At 49.0% G+C, this 16,309-nt stretch overlaps 1 protein-coding gene across 4 annotated transcripts in view; it reads left to right on the forward strand.

The window, feature by feature from the left end:
• The first annotated feature begins 2,890 nt into the window (after nucleotides 1–2,890).
• The window catches only part of DDC (dopa decarboxylase), a 113,008-nt gene continuing 99,589 nt past the window's right edge, over nucleotides 2,891–16,309 (forward strand). The window contains exon 1 of one of the 4 annotated variants that reach the window (XM_006161795.2): nucleotides 2,891–3,044. The gene's annotated coding sequence lies outside the window, so the exon portion shown is untranslated. Of the gene's footprint in view, nucleotides 3,045–8,101; nucleotides 8,357–11,375; nucleotides 11,449–16,309 lie in introns of those variants that run through there. The other 3 variants (XM_006161796.3, XM_027765630.1, XM_006161794.2) reach the window with 3 other exon arrangements.

A 16,309-nucleotide genomic window follows, 5' to 3' on the forward strand; every position in this document is an offset into this window, starting at 1 on the left:
AGAGTGTTATGTACTCCCTCATATGAGGAAAAAAAGAAACCTTCCCACAGAATCTTTATGATGCCAGTGGACAGAGGCTTGTTTGAAATGAAGATGGGGAACCTGTTAGTTAAGAAGGTCCAAGGGTGAGAAAATTGTTGTAAAGTGGTGAATAAAGGGCACTGGGGTGCTCTCTGGGTTGGGTTTGATTATTGGAAGAAGTCCATTTCAAGAGTAGCTTTGAGTAAACTGAATCTGGAGAGGGAAGCAGCAGTACAGGTTAAAGAAGTGGAGGCACAGGTGGAAGAGGTGGGGGCACAGGTGGAGGAGGTGGAGGCACAGGTGGAAGAGGTGGGGGCACAGGTGGAGGAGATGGAGGAAGTGGGGGCATAGGTGAAGGGCATGGAGGCACTGAGTATTGGTTGGGCAGTGTGAGGGAAACCAAGGAGGATTTTGCAGCAGAGATTTCAGAGTCCATAGAGAAAGAGGGTCTCCTGCTCATTTTGGTTAAACCTTTATGGAGAAGAAGAAGTCAGTCTGTGTGGTCTTGATGGTGAGAGAGCAAGGGAAACCCTTGTGACATCCAGTTGGGCAGATAGGGAGAACTCCACAATCCTGGAGCCTTTTAGTGTGGACCTAGGCAAGCATTTTCAGTTGCTCCGAGACATGTCCTTTCCACGTGATGGATGGAGTTCCTAGCCTCTGGACCTGGTCGACCCACCAAGTAGACAAAGAGTAGTTTGATCCACTTCAACGTCATCCAGGCAAGCTGCTGGAATTGCTCTGTTCTCAGATTGTCAGTCCTGGAGACTGAGAGGGTCTGAGCAGCAATACCTCCTTGCCCATGGGTGTGGGGAAAAACCTGAAGGAAGGACAGAGTGGAGTCTGTTCTGATATCCAGGTGGGCAGTTGGGAGGTGGCTGCCACTCCTGGAACCTTCAGGATGCACCAGAGATTAGTCCTGGGCTTGGTCAGACTCTTCGGCCCAAGAGTGTTCACTTCTCCGTGTGACAATAGGGATTCCAGAAATAAAACCAAGTCATCAGACAGCCAACCTTCTTGCCACTATAACTGGTAACGAGAAATTGACTGAAAGCTTCTCCACGGGCAAGGATAAGAGAATTGTCCACAAGAAAAGGAAAGGGATAAAGTTTGCCTACCTTTTCTGTGTGAACAAGGAGAGTCGAGATGAATTTCCAAAATATGACACAGGGACATGGTGATCAGGCCCAGTACCCGCAGTGGGACACAAGTTCTTGTCTCATGCTCACAAAGAATTAGAGACATGGACACAGAGAGGGAATAGCAAGTAGACTTTATTAAGAGAGGGAAGGAAGAACAGAGCTCCTAAGTAGGGAGTGGGCACCAGAAAATGAGTTGCTGAAGAGGAACTGAGGTGAGGGGCTTTGTATGGGCTTCTTGTGCATGCATCTCCTCGTGATAGGGGTCACATGTCCTGTAGGTTATGCTATCCCTTAGGGTGGTCTCAGAGTCATGAGACCCTACGTAACCATGGTTAGTTGGAAACTGGTTTGTTCAGAGGTTGTTAATTTGGAAAAGGTCATTATCTCAGTTAACTTTGAGGGCCTGATGATCCATATCTTGGAATTCATACCCCAGAATCAGGGACAGTCCCACCCGTCAGGGAATGCCTTGCCCCATTCCAGTTTTTGTGATAATCCTTTTATATTATCTTCGTGTCCTGGACTATGTCTGTCTGACCTTTTGGTCTTTGTCTAATTAAGTCCCATTGCAAGGGGCCATGAATTCTTTAAGAGCAAGAAGTAATGTCTAAGGGCAAAGGAATATGGCAACTGGGAAAGGAAAGGAATTAGGGCCAAAGAAGGTAGCAGGGAGGATTTAACAGGCGGGGGCACATAGTACAGTGACCTTCCTCTGGGGTGGGGGGAGCTGTCCTATTACCTGCAAACAGCATCTAACTCTTGTCTCACCAGCTTCTGTGAGACTCTGGGTGTGGAGTAGAGTAGCATTATGTCACTACAGGGAGGACTTGCTCTTCCTTCTCTTTTCTCTCTTTCTCCCAGTGGCCCTTGGAGGATTAGGGGCACCACAGTGTCATTCTGCTGTCCTCTCAGTCCCCATCACTGGCAGAATGCACTCTAGCTGCCAGCCCCACCCTAGCCTGTTCCTGCACTGCCCCCTGCTTTGCACCTCTAGAGTAAAGCACGTTCCCAGCACCCGGCTGTGACAAATGCTTCTGGTGAAAGCACTCTGTCCCTACTGCCTTGTACCCAGTCCTTTAATGAGCTGCCCTGGGCACAGCCTCACGGGCACTCTGCTCTTTGAACTTGCCAAACTCCAAGTCCCAGGCTTGGAGCTATTGCAGTTCTACCAGAAAAACCATCTGAGCTCCCTGCAGATTTTTGCCTGTGGAAGTTTTCGTACTGCCTTTTCAGCCCTACTTCGCACTCTACTAAAATGTTCCCAACATTGCTCTTACCAGAAAGTTGTCAAAATCCCTCTTTTAGTACTGTTTCATGCATCTCAACTATCATTTCAATGGGTTTAGGAAGGAAGGCGGATACTTGGGTTCTGAGAATTCTCTAACCTGGACATCGCAACCTTACCTTCTGCGGGCAACTCTGGGAAGTGCAGGCCTAGTTTCAGAAGCTGCCTGCAATGACAGGAGGCTGTGGGCCAGGCAGGCTTCACTGTCACAGGGCTGGAATCATGGTATGACCTAGTGGGACTGAAAAGTTGGAATCAGAGCTGTTTGGGAAAGTGAAAGACATACATAGCATGGTAGAGTAAGGAAGGTTCGAGCTGCCAGGGTTTAGGGTGAAAATGATCAGTCTTAGGTTCCCCAAAGGTGAGCGATTCCCTGAAGGTTTCTCAAGATTTCCTCCACCTTTATCACCATCACAGTTAATGTTTAACCAGCAGATGAGACTAAAAATGCAGGGACAGGGAAATGTAGGTTCAAAGTTGCAAAAAGAGTGCTGTGTCTGAGCCCACTTCTGCAGCTGTTTCTCCACACCTTCTTCACTCCCAAAGTTGGAGAACCCCGTCAAGGAGAGCAGATCCATAAGAAGTTAGAATTGCCAGTAAGTACGTTTCTGGCTTTGTACTTAACTGGGGTACAGTCGTTGGGAATGGTGGCATGTGTACTTTGACTCTCTGGTCCCACATGAGAAATGTTTGCTTACAGATTAACTTGCTGGGGGAACAGGCATCTGTGTTAGCCTTCTGTTTTCTCTTCTTCTGTTGGCTAGCAGCGTGGACAGGTCTGTGGGTCTTGTCTACTTGGTTCCTCACACTTGTAACTGGGATTAAATGAGGTGCAGGAATGGTTTCATAGCTGTGGCTCAGTAGCAAATGCAGACCAGGCAAGGTTCTTTTCAACCACCTACCCCAACATAGGACTTGGCACTTTATTCCCTGAGCTTCTGAATCTTTCTCAGTAAAATGGGGGTTTTAATAGTATCGACCTTGGGGTCAGACCATGGTGCAGTGGTGAGGCGATGCTCTGCAAGGCTGGCCTACATTGGAAGGTTCCAGGTTCACATCTGGAGACTTCCCTGAACACACCAGGTGTGCATGTGCCCACGATCTGGGACACGTGGTGGATTGTGAGGTGCTATTTCTCGCTCTCTTTCTGTCCTTATTTCTCTCACTCATGAAAGGAAAAAAATAGTATCTCACTTATCACATGTGTGTGAAAATTAAATCCCGTGATTATGAAAGATGGCCACCACATGGGAGATTAATGAACATGAGCTCTTTCCTTCCCTTTATCTCTGGGGCTCTGTGAAGGGCTCTCTTTTTTTTTTTTTGTCAGCTACTCAGGTAAATGGACCTCTACCTACACAGTGAGATTTGAGCACTAAAAGATTTTACTGCCAACTTGGCAGGCTGATTCCAGTTCTCATCAAATGAGAATTCTTGAGAAGAGGTCATTGCATTTTATCAGGCATGAGTTAAAACAGTACCTCCTGAAGGTCTGTTTGTGCTAGGCTCTGTCTAGAAAGGGCTGCACTTTTAGGCCAGCCCTGCAGCCCAGTGGTTAAGGGAGCTGGATGACCACATGGTTCAAGTTCCAGACCCAGTGGCTTGAAAAGTATGCCAGTAACATGTGCATGCATGCCCTAAATCCCAATGGGGTGAGAAATTAAGGAGGAGGGATTGATTGTTGTGTAATCACACCCTATGGGGAGTGCTTCCTCTCTCTCTCTCGTTCTCTGTCTCTTTTTCTCTCTCTGGTAGCACATGGACCTCCTGGCAATTAAGAAAAAGAAAGAAAGAAATCAATGCATATTCTTTATCTCTAATCATCTCCTCATTTCACAAATGAGAAACTAAGACAGAAGAGGAAGTCGCGTGGTCACACAGCCAGTGGAGAGGACAATAGAACTTAAGCTCTTCTTACTTTGCAGTCTGTCAGTCTCAGCTCTGACATTTTGGGGAAGTGCATTTCTAAGTACTGGCTAGGTCTACATGGGACACCAGATGAAGTGTTCATTGGAGGCCTGGGAGATCAGGGAGCAGGATCTAGAAGATGAGGAGAACTGTGGATAGGAGGAGAATCTGCAGGAGGGAGGTGGGAGTGTCAGAGGTGGAGGTGGACGTACAGGGTGCGAGACTCTGGGCTTCCAGGGTGACACAAGGGCACGGCGACCATCACAGGCCAACTAAAACTGGTACTGTCTCCTAGGCAAGTCTCCCCCAACACAGCCTTAGGGGTCCCATTGCTCCCAGTCCTGAGATGCTGTCAGCAGAGCAGGCTGAGCCTTGAATGACCTGCTATCCAGAAGGGCCTCTGCCCTGGGTTCATGCCCTTGGATTGCAGAACCATCTCAGCAAGTCAGGTTCCCATCCGAGGTACAAATGGAAAACACTCCAGCATGGAGCCTTGCCCTCAGCTTATTTGGAAGGAAGTGCAGGACAGACACAGTCAATGGGGCTTTCACAGCGAGTGTGTCCTCACAGGGATGATTATGACATTTGAAGCCAGGAAGAGGTAGATGATGCTGAAAACCTAACCATAGCTTCCAGACATTTAAAAACTGCTAAATAGGGTCAGCTTCATGACTTGGTGGTTCAAGGAGCCAGATCCCACATGACCAACAGCACAGCTTGAGTCCTAGTTGTGGTGCTTGAGACACATGCTAGGCAGGTGTGGCCAAAGTCATGAGAGGAGAGAGAGAGTTGGAGGAGAAGGGATTTTGGTGTGACCATCCCATGGGGGTGCTTTCTCCTCCCCTCCTCTCTCTGTCTCTCTTTGTGGTGGTAAGTGCACGTGTCCTCTAGCATGCGCACGTGCACACACACACACACACACACACACACACGAACTCCAAATTGTAAAACGTGGTGAGATAGTCATGCACTGTGTAAGTATTCTGGTCAACAATGGACAGCGTGTGTGCCAGAGGTCCTGTATGGTAGACTGAGCTGTGCCAGGTTCATGTAAATCCACGCTGCAATGTTCACACGACACTGAACTCGCCTAATGTACATTTCTCAGAACCAAGTCCTGTCATTAAGCACCATATGGCCAGGACATCTAATTGGGTTTACAGACTTAAATTCATGTCAGGTGTGTGTGTGCGTGCGTGCCCAAGATCCCGAGAGGAGAATGGAGGAGAAGGGGTTGTGGCGTGGCCATCCCACCTTGGGGGTGATTTCTCGCTTTCTCTCTCTGTCTCTCTCTGTCTTTCTGGTGAGTGCACGCACCCTATAGTGGAAACCTCTCCAAAAAAGAAAGAAGAAAAGAAAACGCCAAAGTCATAGCAATATGTTTTTTCATTTTATTGAAAAATTTACCTTTCGGGAGCAGCAGTTAGTATAATGGCTATGTCGCTGGACTCCCATGTAGTTGACCACGGTTCAAGTCCCAGACCCGATGGTTTAAGTCTCATGCCGGGTGCATGTGTGTGCATGCCCAGGATCCCGAGGGGAGAATGGAGGAGAAGGGATTGCGGCATGGTCATCCCCCCTGGGGGGTGATTTCTCGCTTTCTGTCTCTCTGTCTCTCTCTGTCTGGTGAGTCCAGCTCCCTATAGCAAAAACCTCTCCAAAAATAAAAAAATTTACCTTTCATAGTAAAGGAGTTAATCCATCAGGAATTCATTTTTAGATATAGACTGAGAAAAACATTCCAGTCCATGTGTTTGCAAGTGAGCCACCTGTTGTTCTAACATCACCTTTTTAAAAATTTTTTTAAAGAATTACTGATTTAATTTTGGGACCAGCATATGGTGTAATGGTTACGTTGCTGGACTCTCAGAAATGGCTGGACCCAGCAGCATAAAACTCACACCGGGCACATGTGTGTGCATGCCCAAAATTACAAAAGGAGAATGAAAGAGAAGAGACTTTGGCGTGGCCATCCCCCTGGGAGGTGATTTTTCTCTTTCTGTCTCTCTGACTCTCCAGCGAGCACATGTGCCCTATAACAAAAATCTCTCTCTAAAAAAAAATTCTTATTTATTTCATTTTATTTACTGCCAGCGTCTGCTGACAAGCTTAAGGGTAACATCTCTCTGGATGGTAATACTGTCAGCATCTGCCCCTGGGGCTTGGACCTGTGAAAGAAGAAAGCTTGAGAAAGGAAAGGAAGAAAGACGCAGAAGCAGAGATGCGTGTGAACACAGACAAGCTGTGCTGCTCAGTCATGCTGAGCGTCTTTATTTAGACATTTTACTAGGCACAGTGAACAGTTTGCAGGCTTTCAAGGATATGGTTGAAGTTCTACAGTTAGAGATAAGGACTTTAGTGTAGACGTTTTTCGACCTTGTTACTGTCATGCGTGATCCTATTATGCATCATAGGTCAAGCCAGTTTACTTATGTCTGAGTATGCATCAAAGAGGATAGTGTGTAAGCCATAAACATTATACAGAACAGGCATCACATGACCTAACCAGGGTCAGGATGTTTCCCATGCCCCAGGTCAGATAAGACCCACAGAGCCCCTGGCATTAAGGTATGTGTCAGCCTGTTTTAGTGAGTAATTAGTGAGGCGTACTGATAACAGCCTCCCGTATCTAGGCTGCATACCCTCACAATTTACTATCATTATTATTTTTTAAATATTTGCTATAGGGCATGTGCAGTCACCAGAGAGACTAGAGAGAGAGACAGAAAGCAAGCTTCCAGGTCTGGGACTTGAACCATGGTTGGCCATGTGAGAGTCCAGCAACCTACCACCACACCACTTGCTGGCCCTCTAACATCACTTTTTTTTAAGAATTATTTTTATTTATCATTATTTTATTTTTGCTATAGGGCATGTGCACTTGCCAGAGAGGGTCAGGGAGTGAGAGAGAGAGAGAGAGAAAGAGAGAGAGAAACCAAGCCATCAGGTCCAGGATTTGAACTGTGGTCGGTCATATGGGAATACAGCACATTAACCACCATGCCACCTGCTGGCCCCAAACATCACTTTTAATCTGTTCTTTCTCTATTGATCTGTAATGCCACATATGTCAATTTTCCATAGTTTTATGGTTTTTTTTTTTCCTGGCCTGTCTATTCTGTTTAATTAGTCAGAAGTCTATTCCCGCGTCAGACATTAATTTTTACAGCATTACCTGTCTTGATACCTGTAAAGCAAGACGCTCTGTAATAGTCTTTTTTCTTGGGAGTGTACTATTCCCAATATTCCTATTTTGCTTTTGAGCTATGTTGGAGTTTTGATTAGAATGGTATTAAAGCTGTTCATCAGGGCCAACAGATGGCGTGGTGATTAATCACTGGACTTCCACACTTTCAAATCCCAGATCCAGTAGATTGAAAATCATGCCATGAGCATGTGTGCGTGTGTCCCAAATCCCAGAAACAGAGTGGAGGTGAAGGGATTGAAGCATGGCCATCCCCCTGGAGGGTGATTTCTCACTTTCCCTCTCTCTGACTCTCTCTGTCTCTCTCCAGCAAGTGTATGTGCCCTATGACAATAAAACAAACAAACAAACAAAAAACCTTTAAAAAAACAACTGTTCATCAGTTTGAGAAAAGCTGAAATAGTCACAGTATTGGGTGTTCCTGGGCATGCATGGATGCTATGGTGACTGTGTCTCAGAACTGTCTGTACCGTGAAGGCATTCAGTGAAAACTTCCTTCCTTCTTGATGTCCCAGGAACATGGTGTCCCAGGAGGCTCATAGGTGCTTACTGGCTCATGGTGATTGACTCCTGGAGGCAACAGTCTCATGAGAAGATGGAGGTTTCACAACCCCCAATGAATGCGTTCTCGCGCTTGTGAGAGGATGAGCTCTCGCGAGAGCAGGTTGCTCTACAAGAAATCAGGCAGGAGCTCTCTCTCCCTCTGCATGTACCCACCCTCCTCTGTGCTTCCCTCAGCCACCTTGTAGGCCTAGGATCTTGGACTTCCCAGCCACCAGAGTCGTGCATTTACAGGTAAGCTTCTGTCCTCTCTACAAAGTCACCAGGCTCAGCTATTCCAGTTAGCAGCGCAAAAGCAGACCGTGGGTATTTGTTCGTCTGCTTGGGTCTTCTTTACGCCTCTCCCTACACTTTTCCAAGTTTCCTCGTGCAAACCTCGTGCATCTGTTGTTGGACTCGCTCCTGTTGCACAATCCCTCGTATGAACTCTAACTTGTCATTATTGTCACAGCTGGGTAGAGTCACAGCAGAGGGACGACGGCAAGTCCAAGCCCGGAATCAGGAGCCTGCAGTCCTCATGCTCTGTTCTGCATCTTTGCCTTGCATTTCATGTCTTTACGTTTCTGCCTTTGAATAAATCTCAGGTTGGCCCACTCGCTCCACTCGTGCCCACTGCACCTCCCTTTACCTCCAACCAAGAGCTGCTGTGAAGTTTTTGGGTTTTTTAAAAGAGGATTTTTGTCTTAGAGCACTTGTGCTCACCAGAAAGAGAGACAGAGACAGAGGGAAAGTGAAAAAATCATCCTCCAAGGGGAATGGCCACACCAGAATCCCTTCTCCTCCAATCTTCTCCTGGGATCGTGGGCACACACACACACACGCACATCCTGGGTATCAAGCCACCAGATCCGGGACTCGAACCACAGTCTGCCATGTGGGAGTCCAGCAACATGACCACTACACCATCAGCTGACCCATGTTGCTATGAGTTTTAAATATGCCGTAGATGCAGCTGTGCTCTGCTTCCAACTTCTCAGTACTGCAACTGTCCAAGCAGGATTTCGTGCTGCCGTGCCTCCTGGGTCTTCTACCTGGGAGCTCATCATGGGTGGCTGCAGTAGATTTCTCTCTCCATTTACTCTTCCCGGGGCTGCCCCCATCCTGCCACACGACGGTCTCATGGTAAGGAGAACTGGGACGCTCGCTGAGCACTGGTCAGCTGTGTGACCTTAGGCAGGTTGCCTAACCTCCCTGGGCCTCTGTTATGAATGACATGGGAGTGACGATGACGAGAACCACAGAAAGTCATTGCAAGGGACAGGGTGGTCCTGTATGAAAATGCCTGCAGCTGAACCCATACGCTGACATTGCTCTGGTTTCACTTGCTTTTTTCAGTTCCCCCAGAGGTCTGTGCCTGGGAGCCCAGTCTCTCACAGTACCTGCATCTCCAGTGTGTAGCCCCCACATGGGGTGTATCCTTCACCCCACTCAGCACCCCAAGCTCCTGGCCATCCTCCCCAACCAGGGTCCTTGCTCCAGGGCTCTGTGCACTCATCACTGAGGGTGGGGCAGGGTGGCCCCTGCCCTGGTGACAGATGTTTCAGCTTGGGAAATGTCATTTGAGCTCAAAGCTCTTCCTTCCCATGGAGCTGGCCTTCCTGGGCAGGCTCTGCCTGGCCCCTGCGGTGGCCACTGATCTTGCAGCGCTTGGGGCCGTAAGCCATCCTCTAGCTGACCTCCCAGCACCGTGGCCCCTGTGAGCTCATCTTGCCCTTGTGGCTGGGGCCTGGTCTCTCTGCCTCCTGTGACTAAGGAGGAAGATGCCTATCGGGTGTCCCCCGATCCCCAACGGCCCCTGACCTCATAGAAGCCTGGCCTCTGTCCCCTTCCTGGAGCCTGTGCTGCCTACACATGGTTGCTCCTTGAAGAGATGCCACTTAATGCCAGAGACTGGCATGTGCTGTGGCATGTGCTGTGCATACATTAGTGTGTGTGCGTGCATGTGTGTGTAAGCATGTGTATACATGTATGCATGCATGAGTATTTGTACATTGTGTGTATGTGTGTGTGCATGCATGTGTTTAGTTTGTGCATGTGCACACATGTGTTCTACAAGCATGTGTGGTACGCATGCATGGTCAGGGCAGAGGAGCCTGCATGCTGCTTCCTGTCTGAGTGGAAGCTCTTCTCCAAACTTGCTTGTCTACATAGCCTAGGTCCCTTTTCTTTTCCTTTCCAGAAGGCGTGTGTGCTGTCAGAGAGAGACAGAGAGAGAGGGAGAAAGCACCCCACAGTGGGGTGTGCTCATACCACAGTCCCTTCTCCATTCCTCCATCTGGTTGGTATGTTGGGCACACACAGGTGTCCAGCATGGTTTTCATGCCACCGGGCTCAGAATTCAAACTAATGTTGCCCGTGCAGATCTGTCTCCCTTAACCTCAAGGCCATGGGGCTGGTCCCAGGCCCCTGGCCTAGTTTCACACGATTCCTTGCACCTTAAATGAGAAGCAGTGCCCCTTGGATTGCACTGAGGGGTGGGGCTCTTCCTCGTGGCTGACCAGTAAGGTGGGAGAGAGAGAGAGACCAGACCTGTTTTCAATGCTGTTAGGTTAAGGGCAACAGAACAGGACTTTGAATGAGATCCACCTGGGTTCAAATGCTCACCTGGAGACCAGCAGATGGCATAGTGGTTATATTGCTGGACTCACACATAATCGATGGCAGTTCGAATCCCAGACTCAGCAGCTTAAAATTCATGCGGGGTGCGTGTGCGAGTGTGCCCCAAGTCCTAAGAATGGAGGAGAAGGAATGGCAGTGTGGCCATTCCCCCGGGGGTGACTTCATGCTTTCTGTCTCTCTGGCGAGCACACGCGCCCTACAGCAAAAATCTTTCTTAAAAAAAATTTTCATCTGCTCCAGCTTCACCCTCTCCTCTGGGGTACTCGGCCCAGCACCCTGAGCTTCCTGTTCCCCCCACCTCGTGTCAGGAGCAGGCCCTGAGCAAAGTGAATATCTCTCATGTGCCAGGCCAGTCCTTTCTGTACCCTGGGCTGGAGCCTGGGGTTTCTCAGAGCTGGCAGGAGACTCCCAGGAGCACTGGCCCTCCTGTGTCCCACACAGTGGCTGAGCAGGAGGTCCAGTTTCCCTCAGTCTCTCTCCTGTGCCCCTCAGTCCTGCAGGGCTCAGATCAGTGCTCACATCCTGGGGCAGGAGGCGCTGGGAGAGCAGGAGATGCTGCAGGGTAAATAATGCAGAACGAGCTGCTCTGATTGGCTTCGGGGAGGCGGACACTTGTCTACATAAATGGCATTCGCATCCTCTGTGCCTTTTAACCGTCACCGAGGAGAAGAGAGAGAGGACAGAGAGCAAGCAGCGCCCAGCTGCCTGTGAGTACCGCTCTTTGTCCTCCTGGTCGGGGACCTGCCTCGGGGGTCCAGTTCCTGGATGGCCCTGACCTGGGCTTAGGGGCAAGGTCTGCCTGGGGATTCTGGTGTGTGGATTTCTCTGCTTCAGGAGGAAGGAACCTCAGCCCCTGCCGATGGGGACAGCTGCGTATTCGGGGTCCGCAAGTGGCGGGTGCTCTGGGGACTTTGGAAAAGACAGGCACCCGGGGCGGCTGGCCTGTTTGTGTCGTCTTTAAGCAACAAGTCAGGCAAAGAATCAGGAACTTGTGGTGGTTTTAGCCTGTGTTCTCTGAGCCACAACAGCATGGTAGCGAGTGAGCAGAGTTTATTTTCCATAGAGGCTGCGACGGGGTAGGACCCGCGGAGGCTGCCACTCCAACAGACTCCATCTGTGTCACCTCCTGTGGTGAAGGAGGAAGCCACAGTGTCCTTCCACAGGACTGTGCTCAAGGTCAGGTCTGATTTTCTCAGGGGCTGTGCATGTAGGGCACACAGTAGGTGCTCAGGAAATGGGAGTTCTGTTAGGAACAAACAAGCAACTGCAGGTGTGTGTGTGCCCAGCTGCCCGGAGGGCCGCGCCACCTGGACTGCCAGGGCGGGGCTCTCCTTTCCACGGGAAGTGCAGGCAGGTGCCCCAGGTCCCCCTTCGATCGCACTTCTCTCTTGAAGACTCTGTAGCTTTGCTCTTTACACTCAAACAAGCCCTATTCTCTCTCCAAAACAGAACTGACGCAGGGTGAGCAGGGCAGTGCGAAAGCTGACTCTCTCTGAGGTGATGAGAATGCTCTCCAATCACACAGTGGTGAATGTGCTGAAGCCACTTTACTGGGCAACTGGCAACGGTTAAAATGGTGAATTTAACGTTAGGTGAATTTTAGCTCAATGAATCCTAGATGTTCTTTGGCTTGACAGGTGCTAGAAATAACTCTATTTGCCGAGGGACACCCTGAGCCCCACTGGCAACCCGTGGGGTCCCCAGGCAAGGACAGCAGGCATCCTGGAACCACGATGAAGCACGTCAAGGGCAGTCTGGAGGTTTTCAAAGGAGACAAAACCATGTCCTCCCGAGCAGTTTATTTTCTTCCTCTCTCCTGGGCATGTGGGCATGGCGCGTGTGGGTCTCTACATGGCCGTGTGATTAAAATAATGTCAGTAAGACAAAACCCCTGAACATCTCCCTGCACTCAGAGAACTAGGTGGGGGATGCAGTTACATGTGTTTGCCTGTCTCAGATGGTGATTACTCCGAGGGTTTAACTCTGCTCTCAGAAGCTCAGCTATGGCCTGCTAGCAAGCTTGGGAAAAGGCTCGAGGAAAATTGGACTCCCTGGATGTGTTAGAAGAAACATCCAGAAGTTCCTCTTGGTGCCTGTTGGCGATTCTAGAGGGAGATGCTCAGAGCACGAAAGCACCTTGCAGGTGTACAGGGACAGCAACCGGCACACAGCACCGCAGAGAGGTCAGCCTCCCACCTGTCTACACCAGGGCCCTGGACTGAGGGCAGTAGACTGTCCATCTGGCTTGCATAGACCCACATGTTAGAACCACTCCTGAGCCATGTGGGCTTAGCCAAGCTACCTGCTTCCCAGTCCCTCTTTCCAAAAGGGGTCCTGTTGCTACGTTTGCAGGGCCAATGGGAAGATTAGAGAAAGCACGCAAGTGCTCATGGCACTGCCCAGCGTGCCGCGACGATTCGGCATTTACTGTATTTTGGAGGATGCGGGGGAGCGGCATTTCTTTGGGGACACCGAGGAGAGCAGAGTTTGTTCAGCCCACTCATGTCCCCAGGCAGGTGGGGGCTCACCCTCTCACCTGAAGCCACTTGCTCTGTGTGCAGTGAATGGACAGAACCATTGGGCCACACTCTGGGTTGCAGACACTGCTTCCGCCAGCCCAGACAGGAACCCGTACTGGGGATTGTGGGCTCATCTCTGACTCCCTGGCTATGACGAGGACAAAGGACTGACAGTGCAGGCATTATGGGAAAAGGCGAGCCTCCGCTCCTCCACCCCTCCACCCCTCCACCGCCTCCTCCTGCCGTGTGGCCGAGGTCAGATAGCAGCAGCAGTATCCCCCTGGCCGTCTTGCTGAGCTGTTAGATGAGATGATACACACTGCATCCCTGGAAGGTTAGGAGAAGAGAGTATCTTTGGTTTCTGAAACAATAGAGTGTAGCAAGCAAGTGCCAAGATAGCCTCAGGATTTCACCGGGGAGACCCTCCTTGTAGGTTTCTTAGCAACACTGTGACAGCCAACCACCATGCAATTACAGGGAATAATGAAAAACGTACAATGAATTAAGAAGTCAATATTGACCCTGAGCTGGTTCATAAAAAAATAAGTAAATAAAATAAATAAAAGAAAATAAAGACTTCCCAAAAAGTGTGCCAGAGTATACGGAGTGGATTCACAGTGCCAGGTGTCTCGTATCCGTAACGGATCATAAACCAACATGCGAGTGTGTGCTGTGGTCACGGGACGCTGACCGCTTTGAAGAGATGCAACCAATTGGACCAGAATTTGAACAGTCTCAAATCTATAGAAAAGACAGATGGTCATCTTCTGGGAACTATTCGTGTGACTCCGAGAATATAAGAAAAAGGAGGAAAAGAATTGAGAAAAAATAAGGGAGAAATGTATTTTTATTTTTTATTTTTTAGGGTTTTTGCCATAGGGCATGTGTGCTTCTGAGAGAGACAGTGAGAGGGAGACAGAAATCATCCTGGGGTGGGGGGGAGTGGCCACACAGCAATCCCTTCTCCCTTCTCCTCTTGGGACTTTGGGCACGCTTGTACAGTGGCATGATTGTCAAGCTGCTGGGTCCAGGACTTGAACTGTGGTTGGCTATGTGACAGTCCAGCTCTTTGACCATTATGCCCCTTGCTGGCCCCAGTAAAAAATTATTTTAAGGAGGGAGAATACTTTCCATTTAGGAAGATTTTTCTGGAGTAACATTAGGATAAAATGGACCCAAAGGAGAAAAGTTCTAATTGCTTAGTGATTCTTATATAAAATTTAAAGTCACAAGCATGGAAAGCTGATCCCATAGCAGCGGTGGTTAAGTGCTGGGCATTTGGGAACCAGATCCTGCAATCTGACCGTGCTTTGAATCCCAGTTTTGGCAGTTTGCAGAACACACCGGGTGTATGTGTGTGTGTGCAAATCCTGACCAGATGGAGATGGTAGCATGACCATACCTGTTGGGGGGTGTTTCTCTTTCTCTCTGGCAAGCAAAGACACCCTCTGCAAACATAAATAAAAATACAATTTGAATGGTTTTAAATGAAAATGTTCAATTATACTTAAACTTGGAGTAATAAGAGCAAGGGGAGACGGCTGTTCACTCTTCCCAGGCCTCTGAGGCAGATCACATTTCAATGTCATTTTAGTTTTTCTGGAAATTTGGCAACATGTAAACGCGACTGTCGGACTCCACCTCTTAAATTCACAGGGGACTCCTTCAGCAGGTGTGGCTTGTGTCATGATGGTGTAGCTAAACCCTGACCCCCAGCCCCCAGCCCCACAGCGCTGGTCCTAACAGAGAGGGCCAGCAACCTGAAAGCCCTACCCAGCAGGTCTAAATCAGGACAAAGTGGTGCCTCCTGCTAACGTAATTATGCATATTATAATTAGGCATCATGGCGGAGGTGTAGAGTGAAAGAAAAAGATCCCAAACAAAACGACTATCCTCCTTCCAACTATTCGACCATCTACAGCCGGAAAAAAAGTGGACACTATTTGGATAAATAGCATGAGTGAGCTTAGTGTTCCTGACAGCCTTGTGGGGAGTCACGCATGTCCTGAAGCTTCCTGGTCAGCTCCAGCTGCGATGACACCACGCTACACGATGCGAGTGGGGAGAACAGTGTTTTCTCACGGGAGTAAAACCGATGAGCACACGGAAACTCCCCCATGGCTCCTTTCCAGAGACAATTGGCAGCCAAGAAAATGCTTAGATGGAGTATTGCTTATGAAACCAAACGGACGCACCAGCCACCTTACTTTTTCTCATCAGCAGAGGAGCCAGCTTTCCTGTGATTTTTTTTTTAAGATTTTTTTTTTTTTGCTGTGACCAGTAGGTAGCATGGTGGTTAAGGCACTAGACTCCCACATGGCTGACCGTGGTTCAAGTCTTGGAGCTGACAGCTTGCGTTCTTGCTTTCCCCTTTTCTCTCTCTCTGTCTCTCTCTGGTCAGATTTTTAAAATAGCAATAATAACAACAAATGGAATTAAATAAACACATTTTAAGAAAAAAGATTTTTTCATAGAGCATGTGTATGTGTGTCAGAGAGACAGTGACAGAGAGAGTGAGAAATTACCTACCTGGGGATGACCGCCCTGCAATCCCTTCTCCATTCTCCTCTCAGGATTTTGGGATGGATGCACATGATTTTCAAGCCACCATGTCCGGGACTCGAACCACGATTAACCATGAATCCAGCACCTTCACCACCACACCGCCTGCTGGTTTCAGGAAGCCTCATAAGCAGACTGAATAATGGGCTTGGGGCTAACGGGACGGTGTAGTAGACGGCTGTACTACACCAAAAACTCCATGAACTTTGTTTTTTGTCAACTGTGGGACAAAAATTTTTCCTTCATTTCGCTCATGCCACTTTAGGTGTCCCTAGTGTGGTCAAATAGTCTGACAGGCCAGGAAGGGAGGCTTCTGTCTTTCTTCCATAACACCAACCGTAATAAACACTAGACAGCCAGGCTTGCGGTCCCAGGAGTTTCCTACCTATATCACCTCGTGGCCCCACTTCACAAGTGAGGAAAGGGAGACAGAGAGGCTGAGACAGCCTCTGGCAGCAGCACTAGGCCCCTGAGCCCAAAGCTACAG

Source organism: Tupaia chinensis, unplaced genomic scaffold, assembly GCF_000334495.1.
Source record: "Tupaia chinensis unplaced genomic scaffold, TupChi_1.0 Scaffold139072_1, whole genome shotgun sequence".
NCBI classification, from domain to species: Eukaryota; Metazoa; Chordata; class Mammalia; order Scandentia; family Tupaiidae; genus Tupaia; species Tupaia belangeri.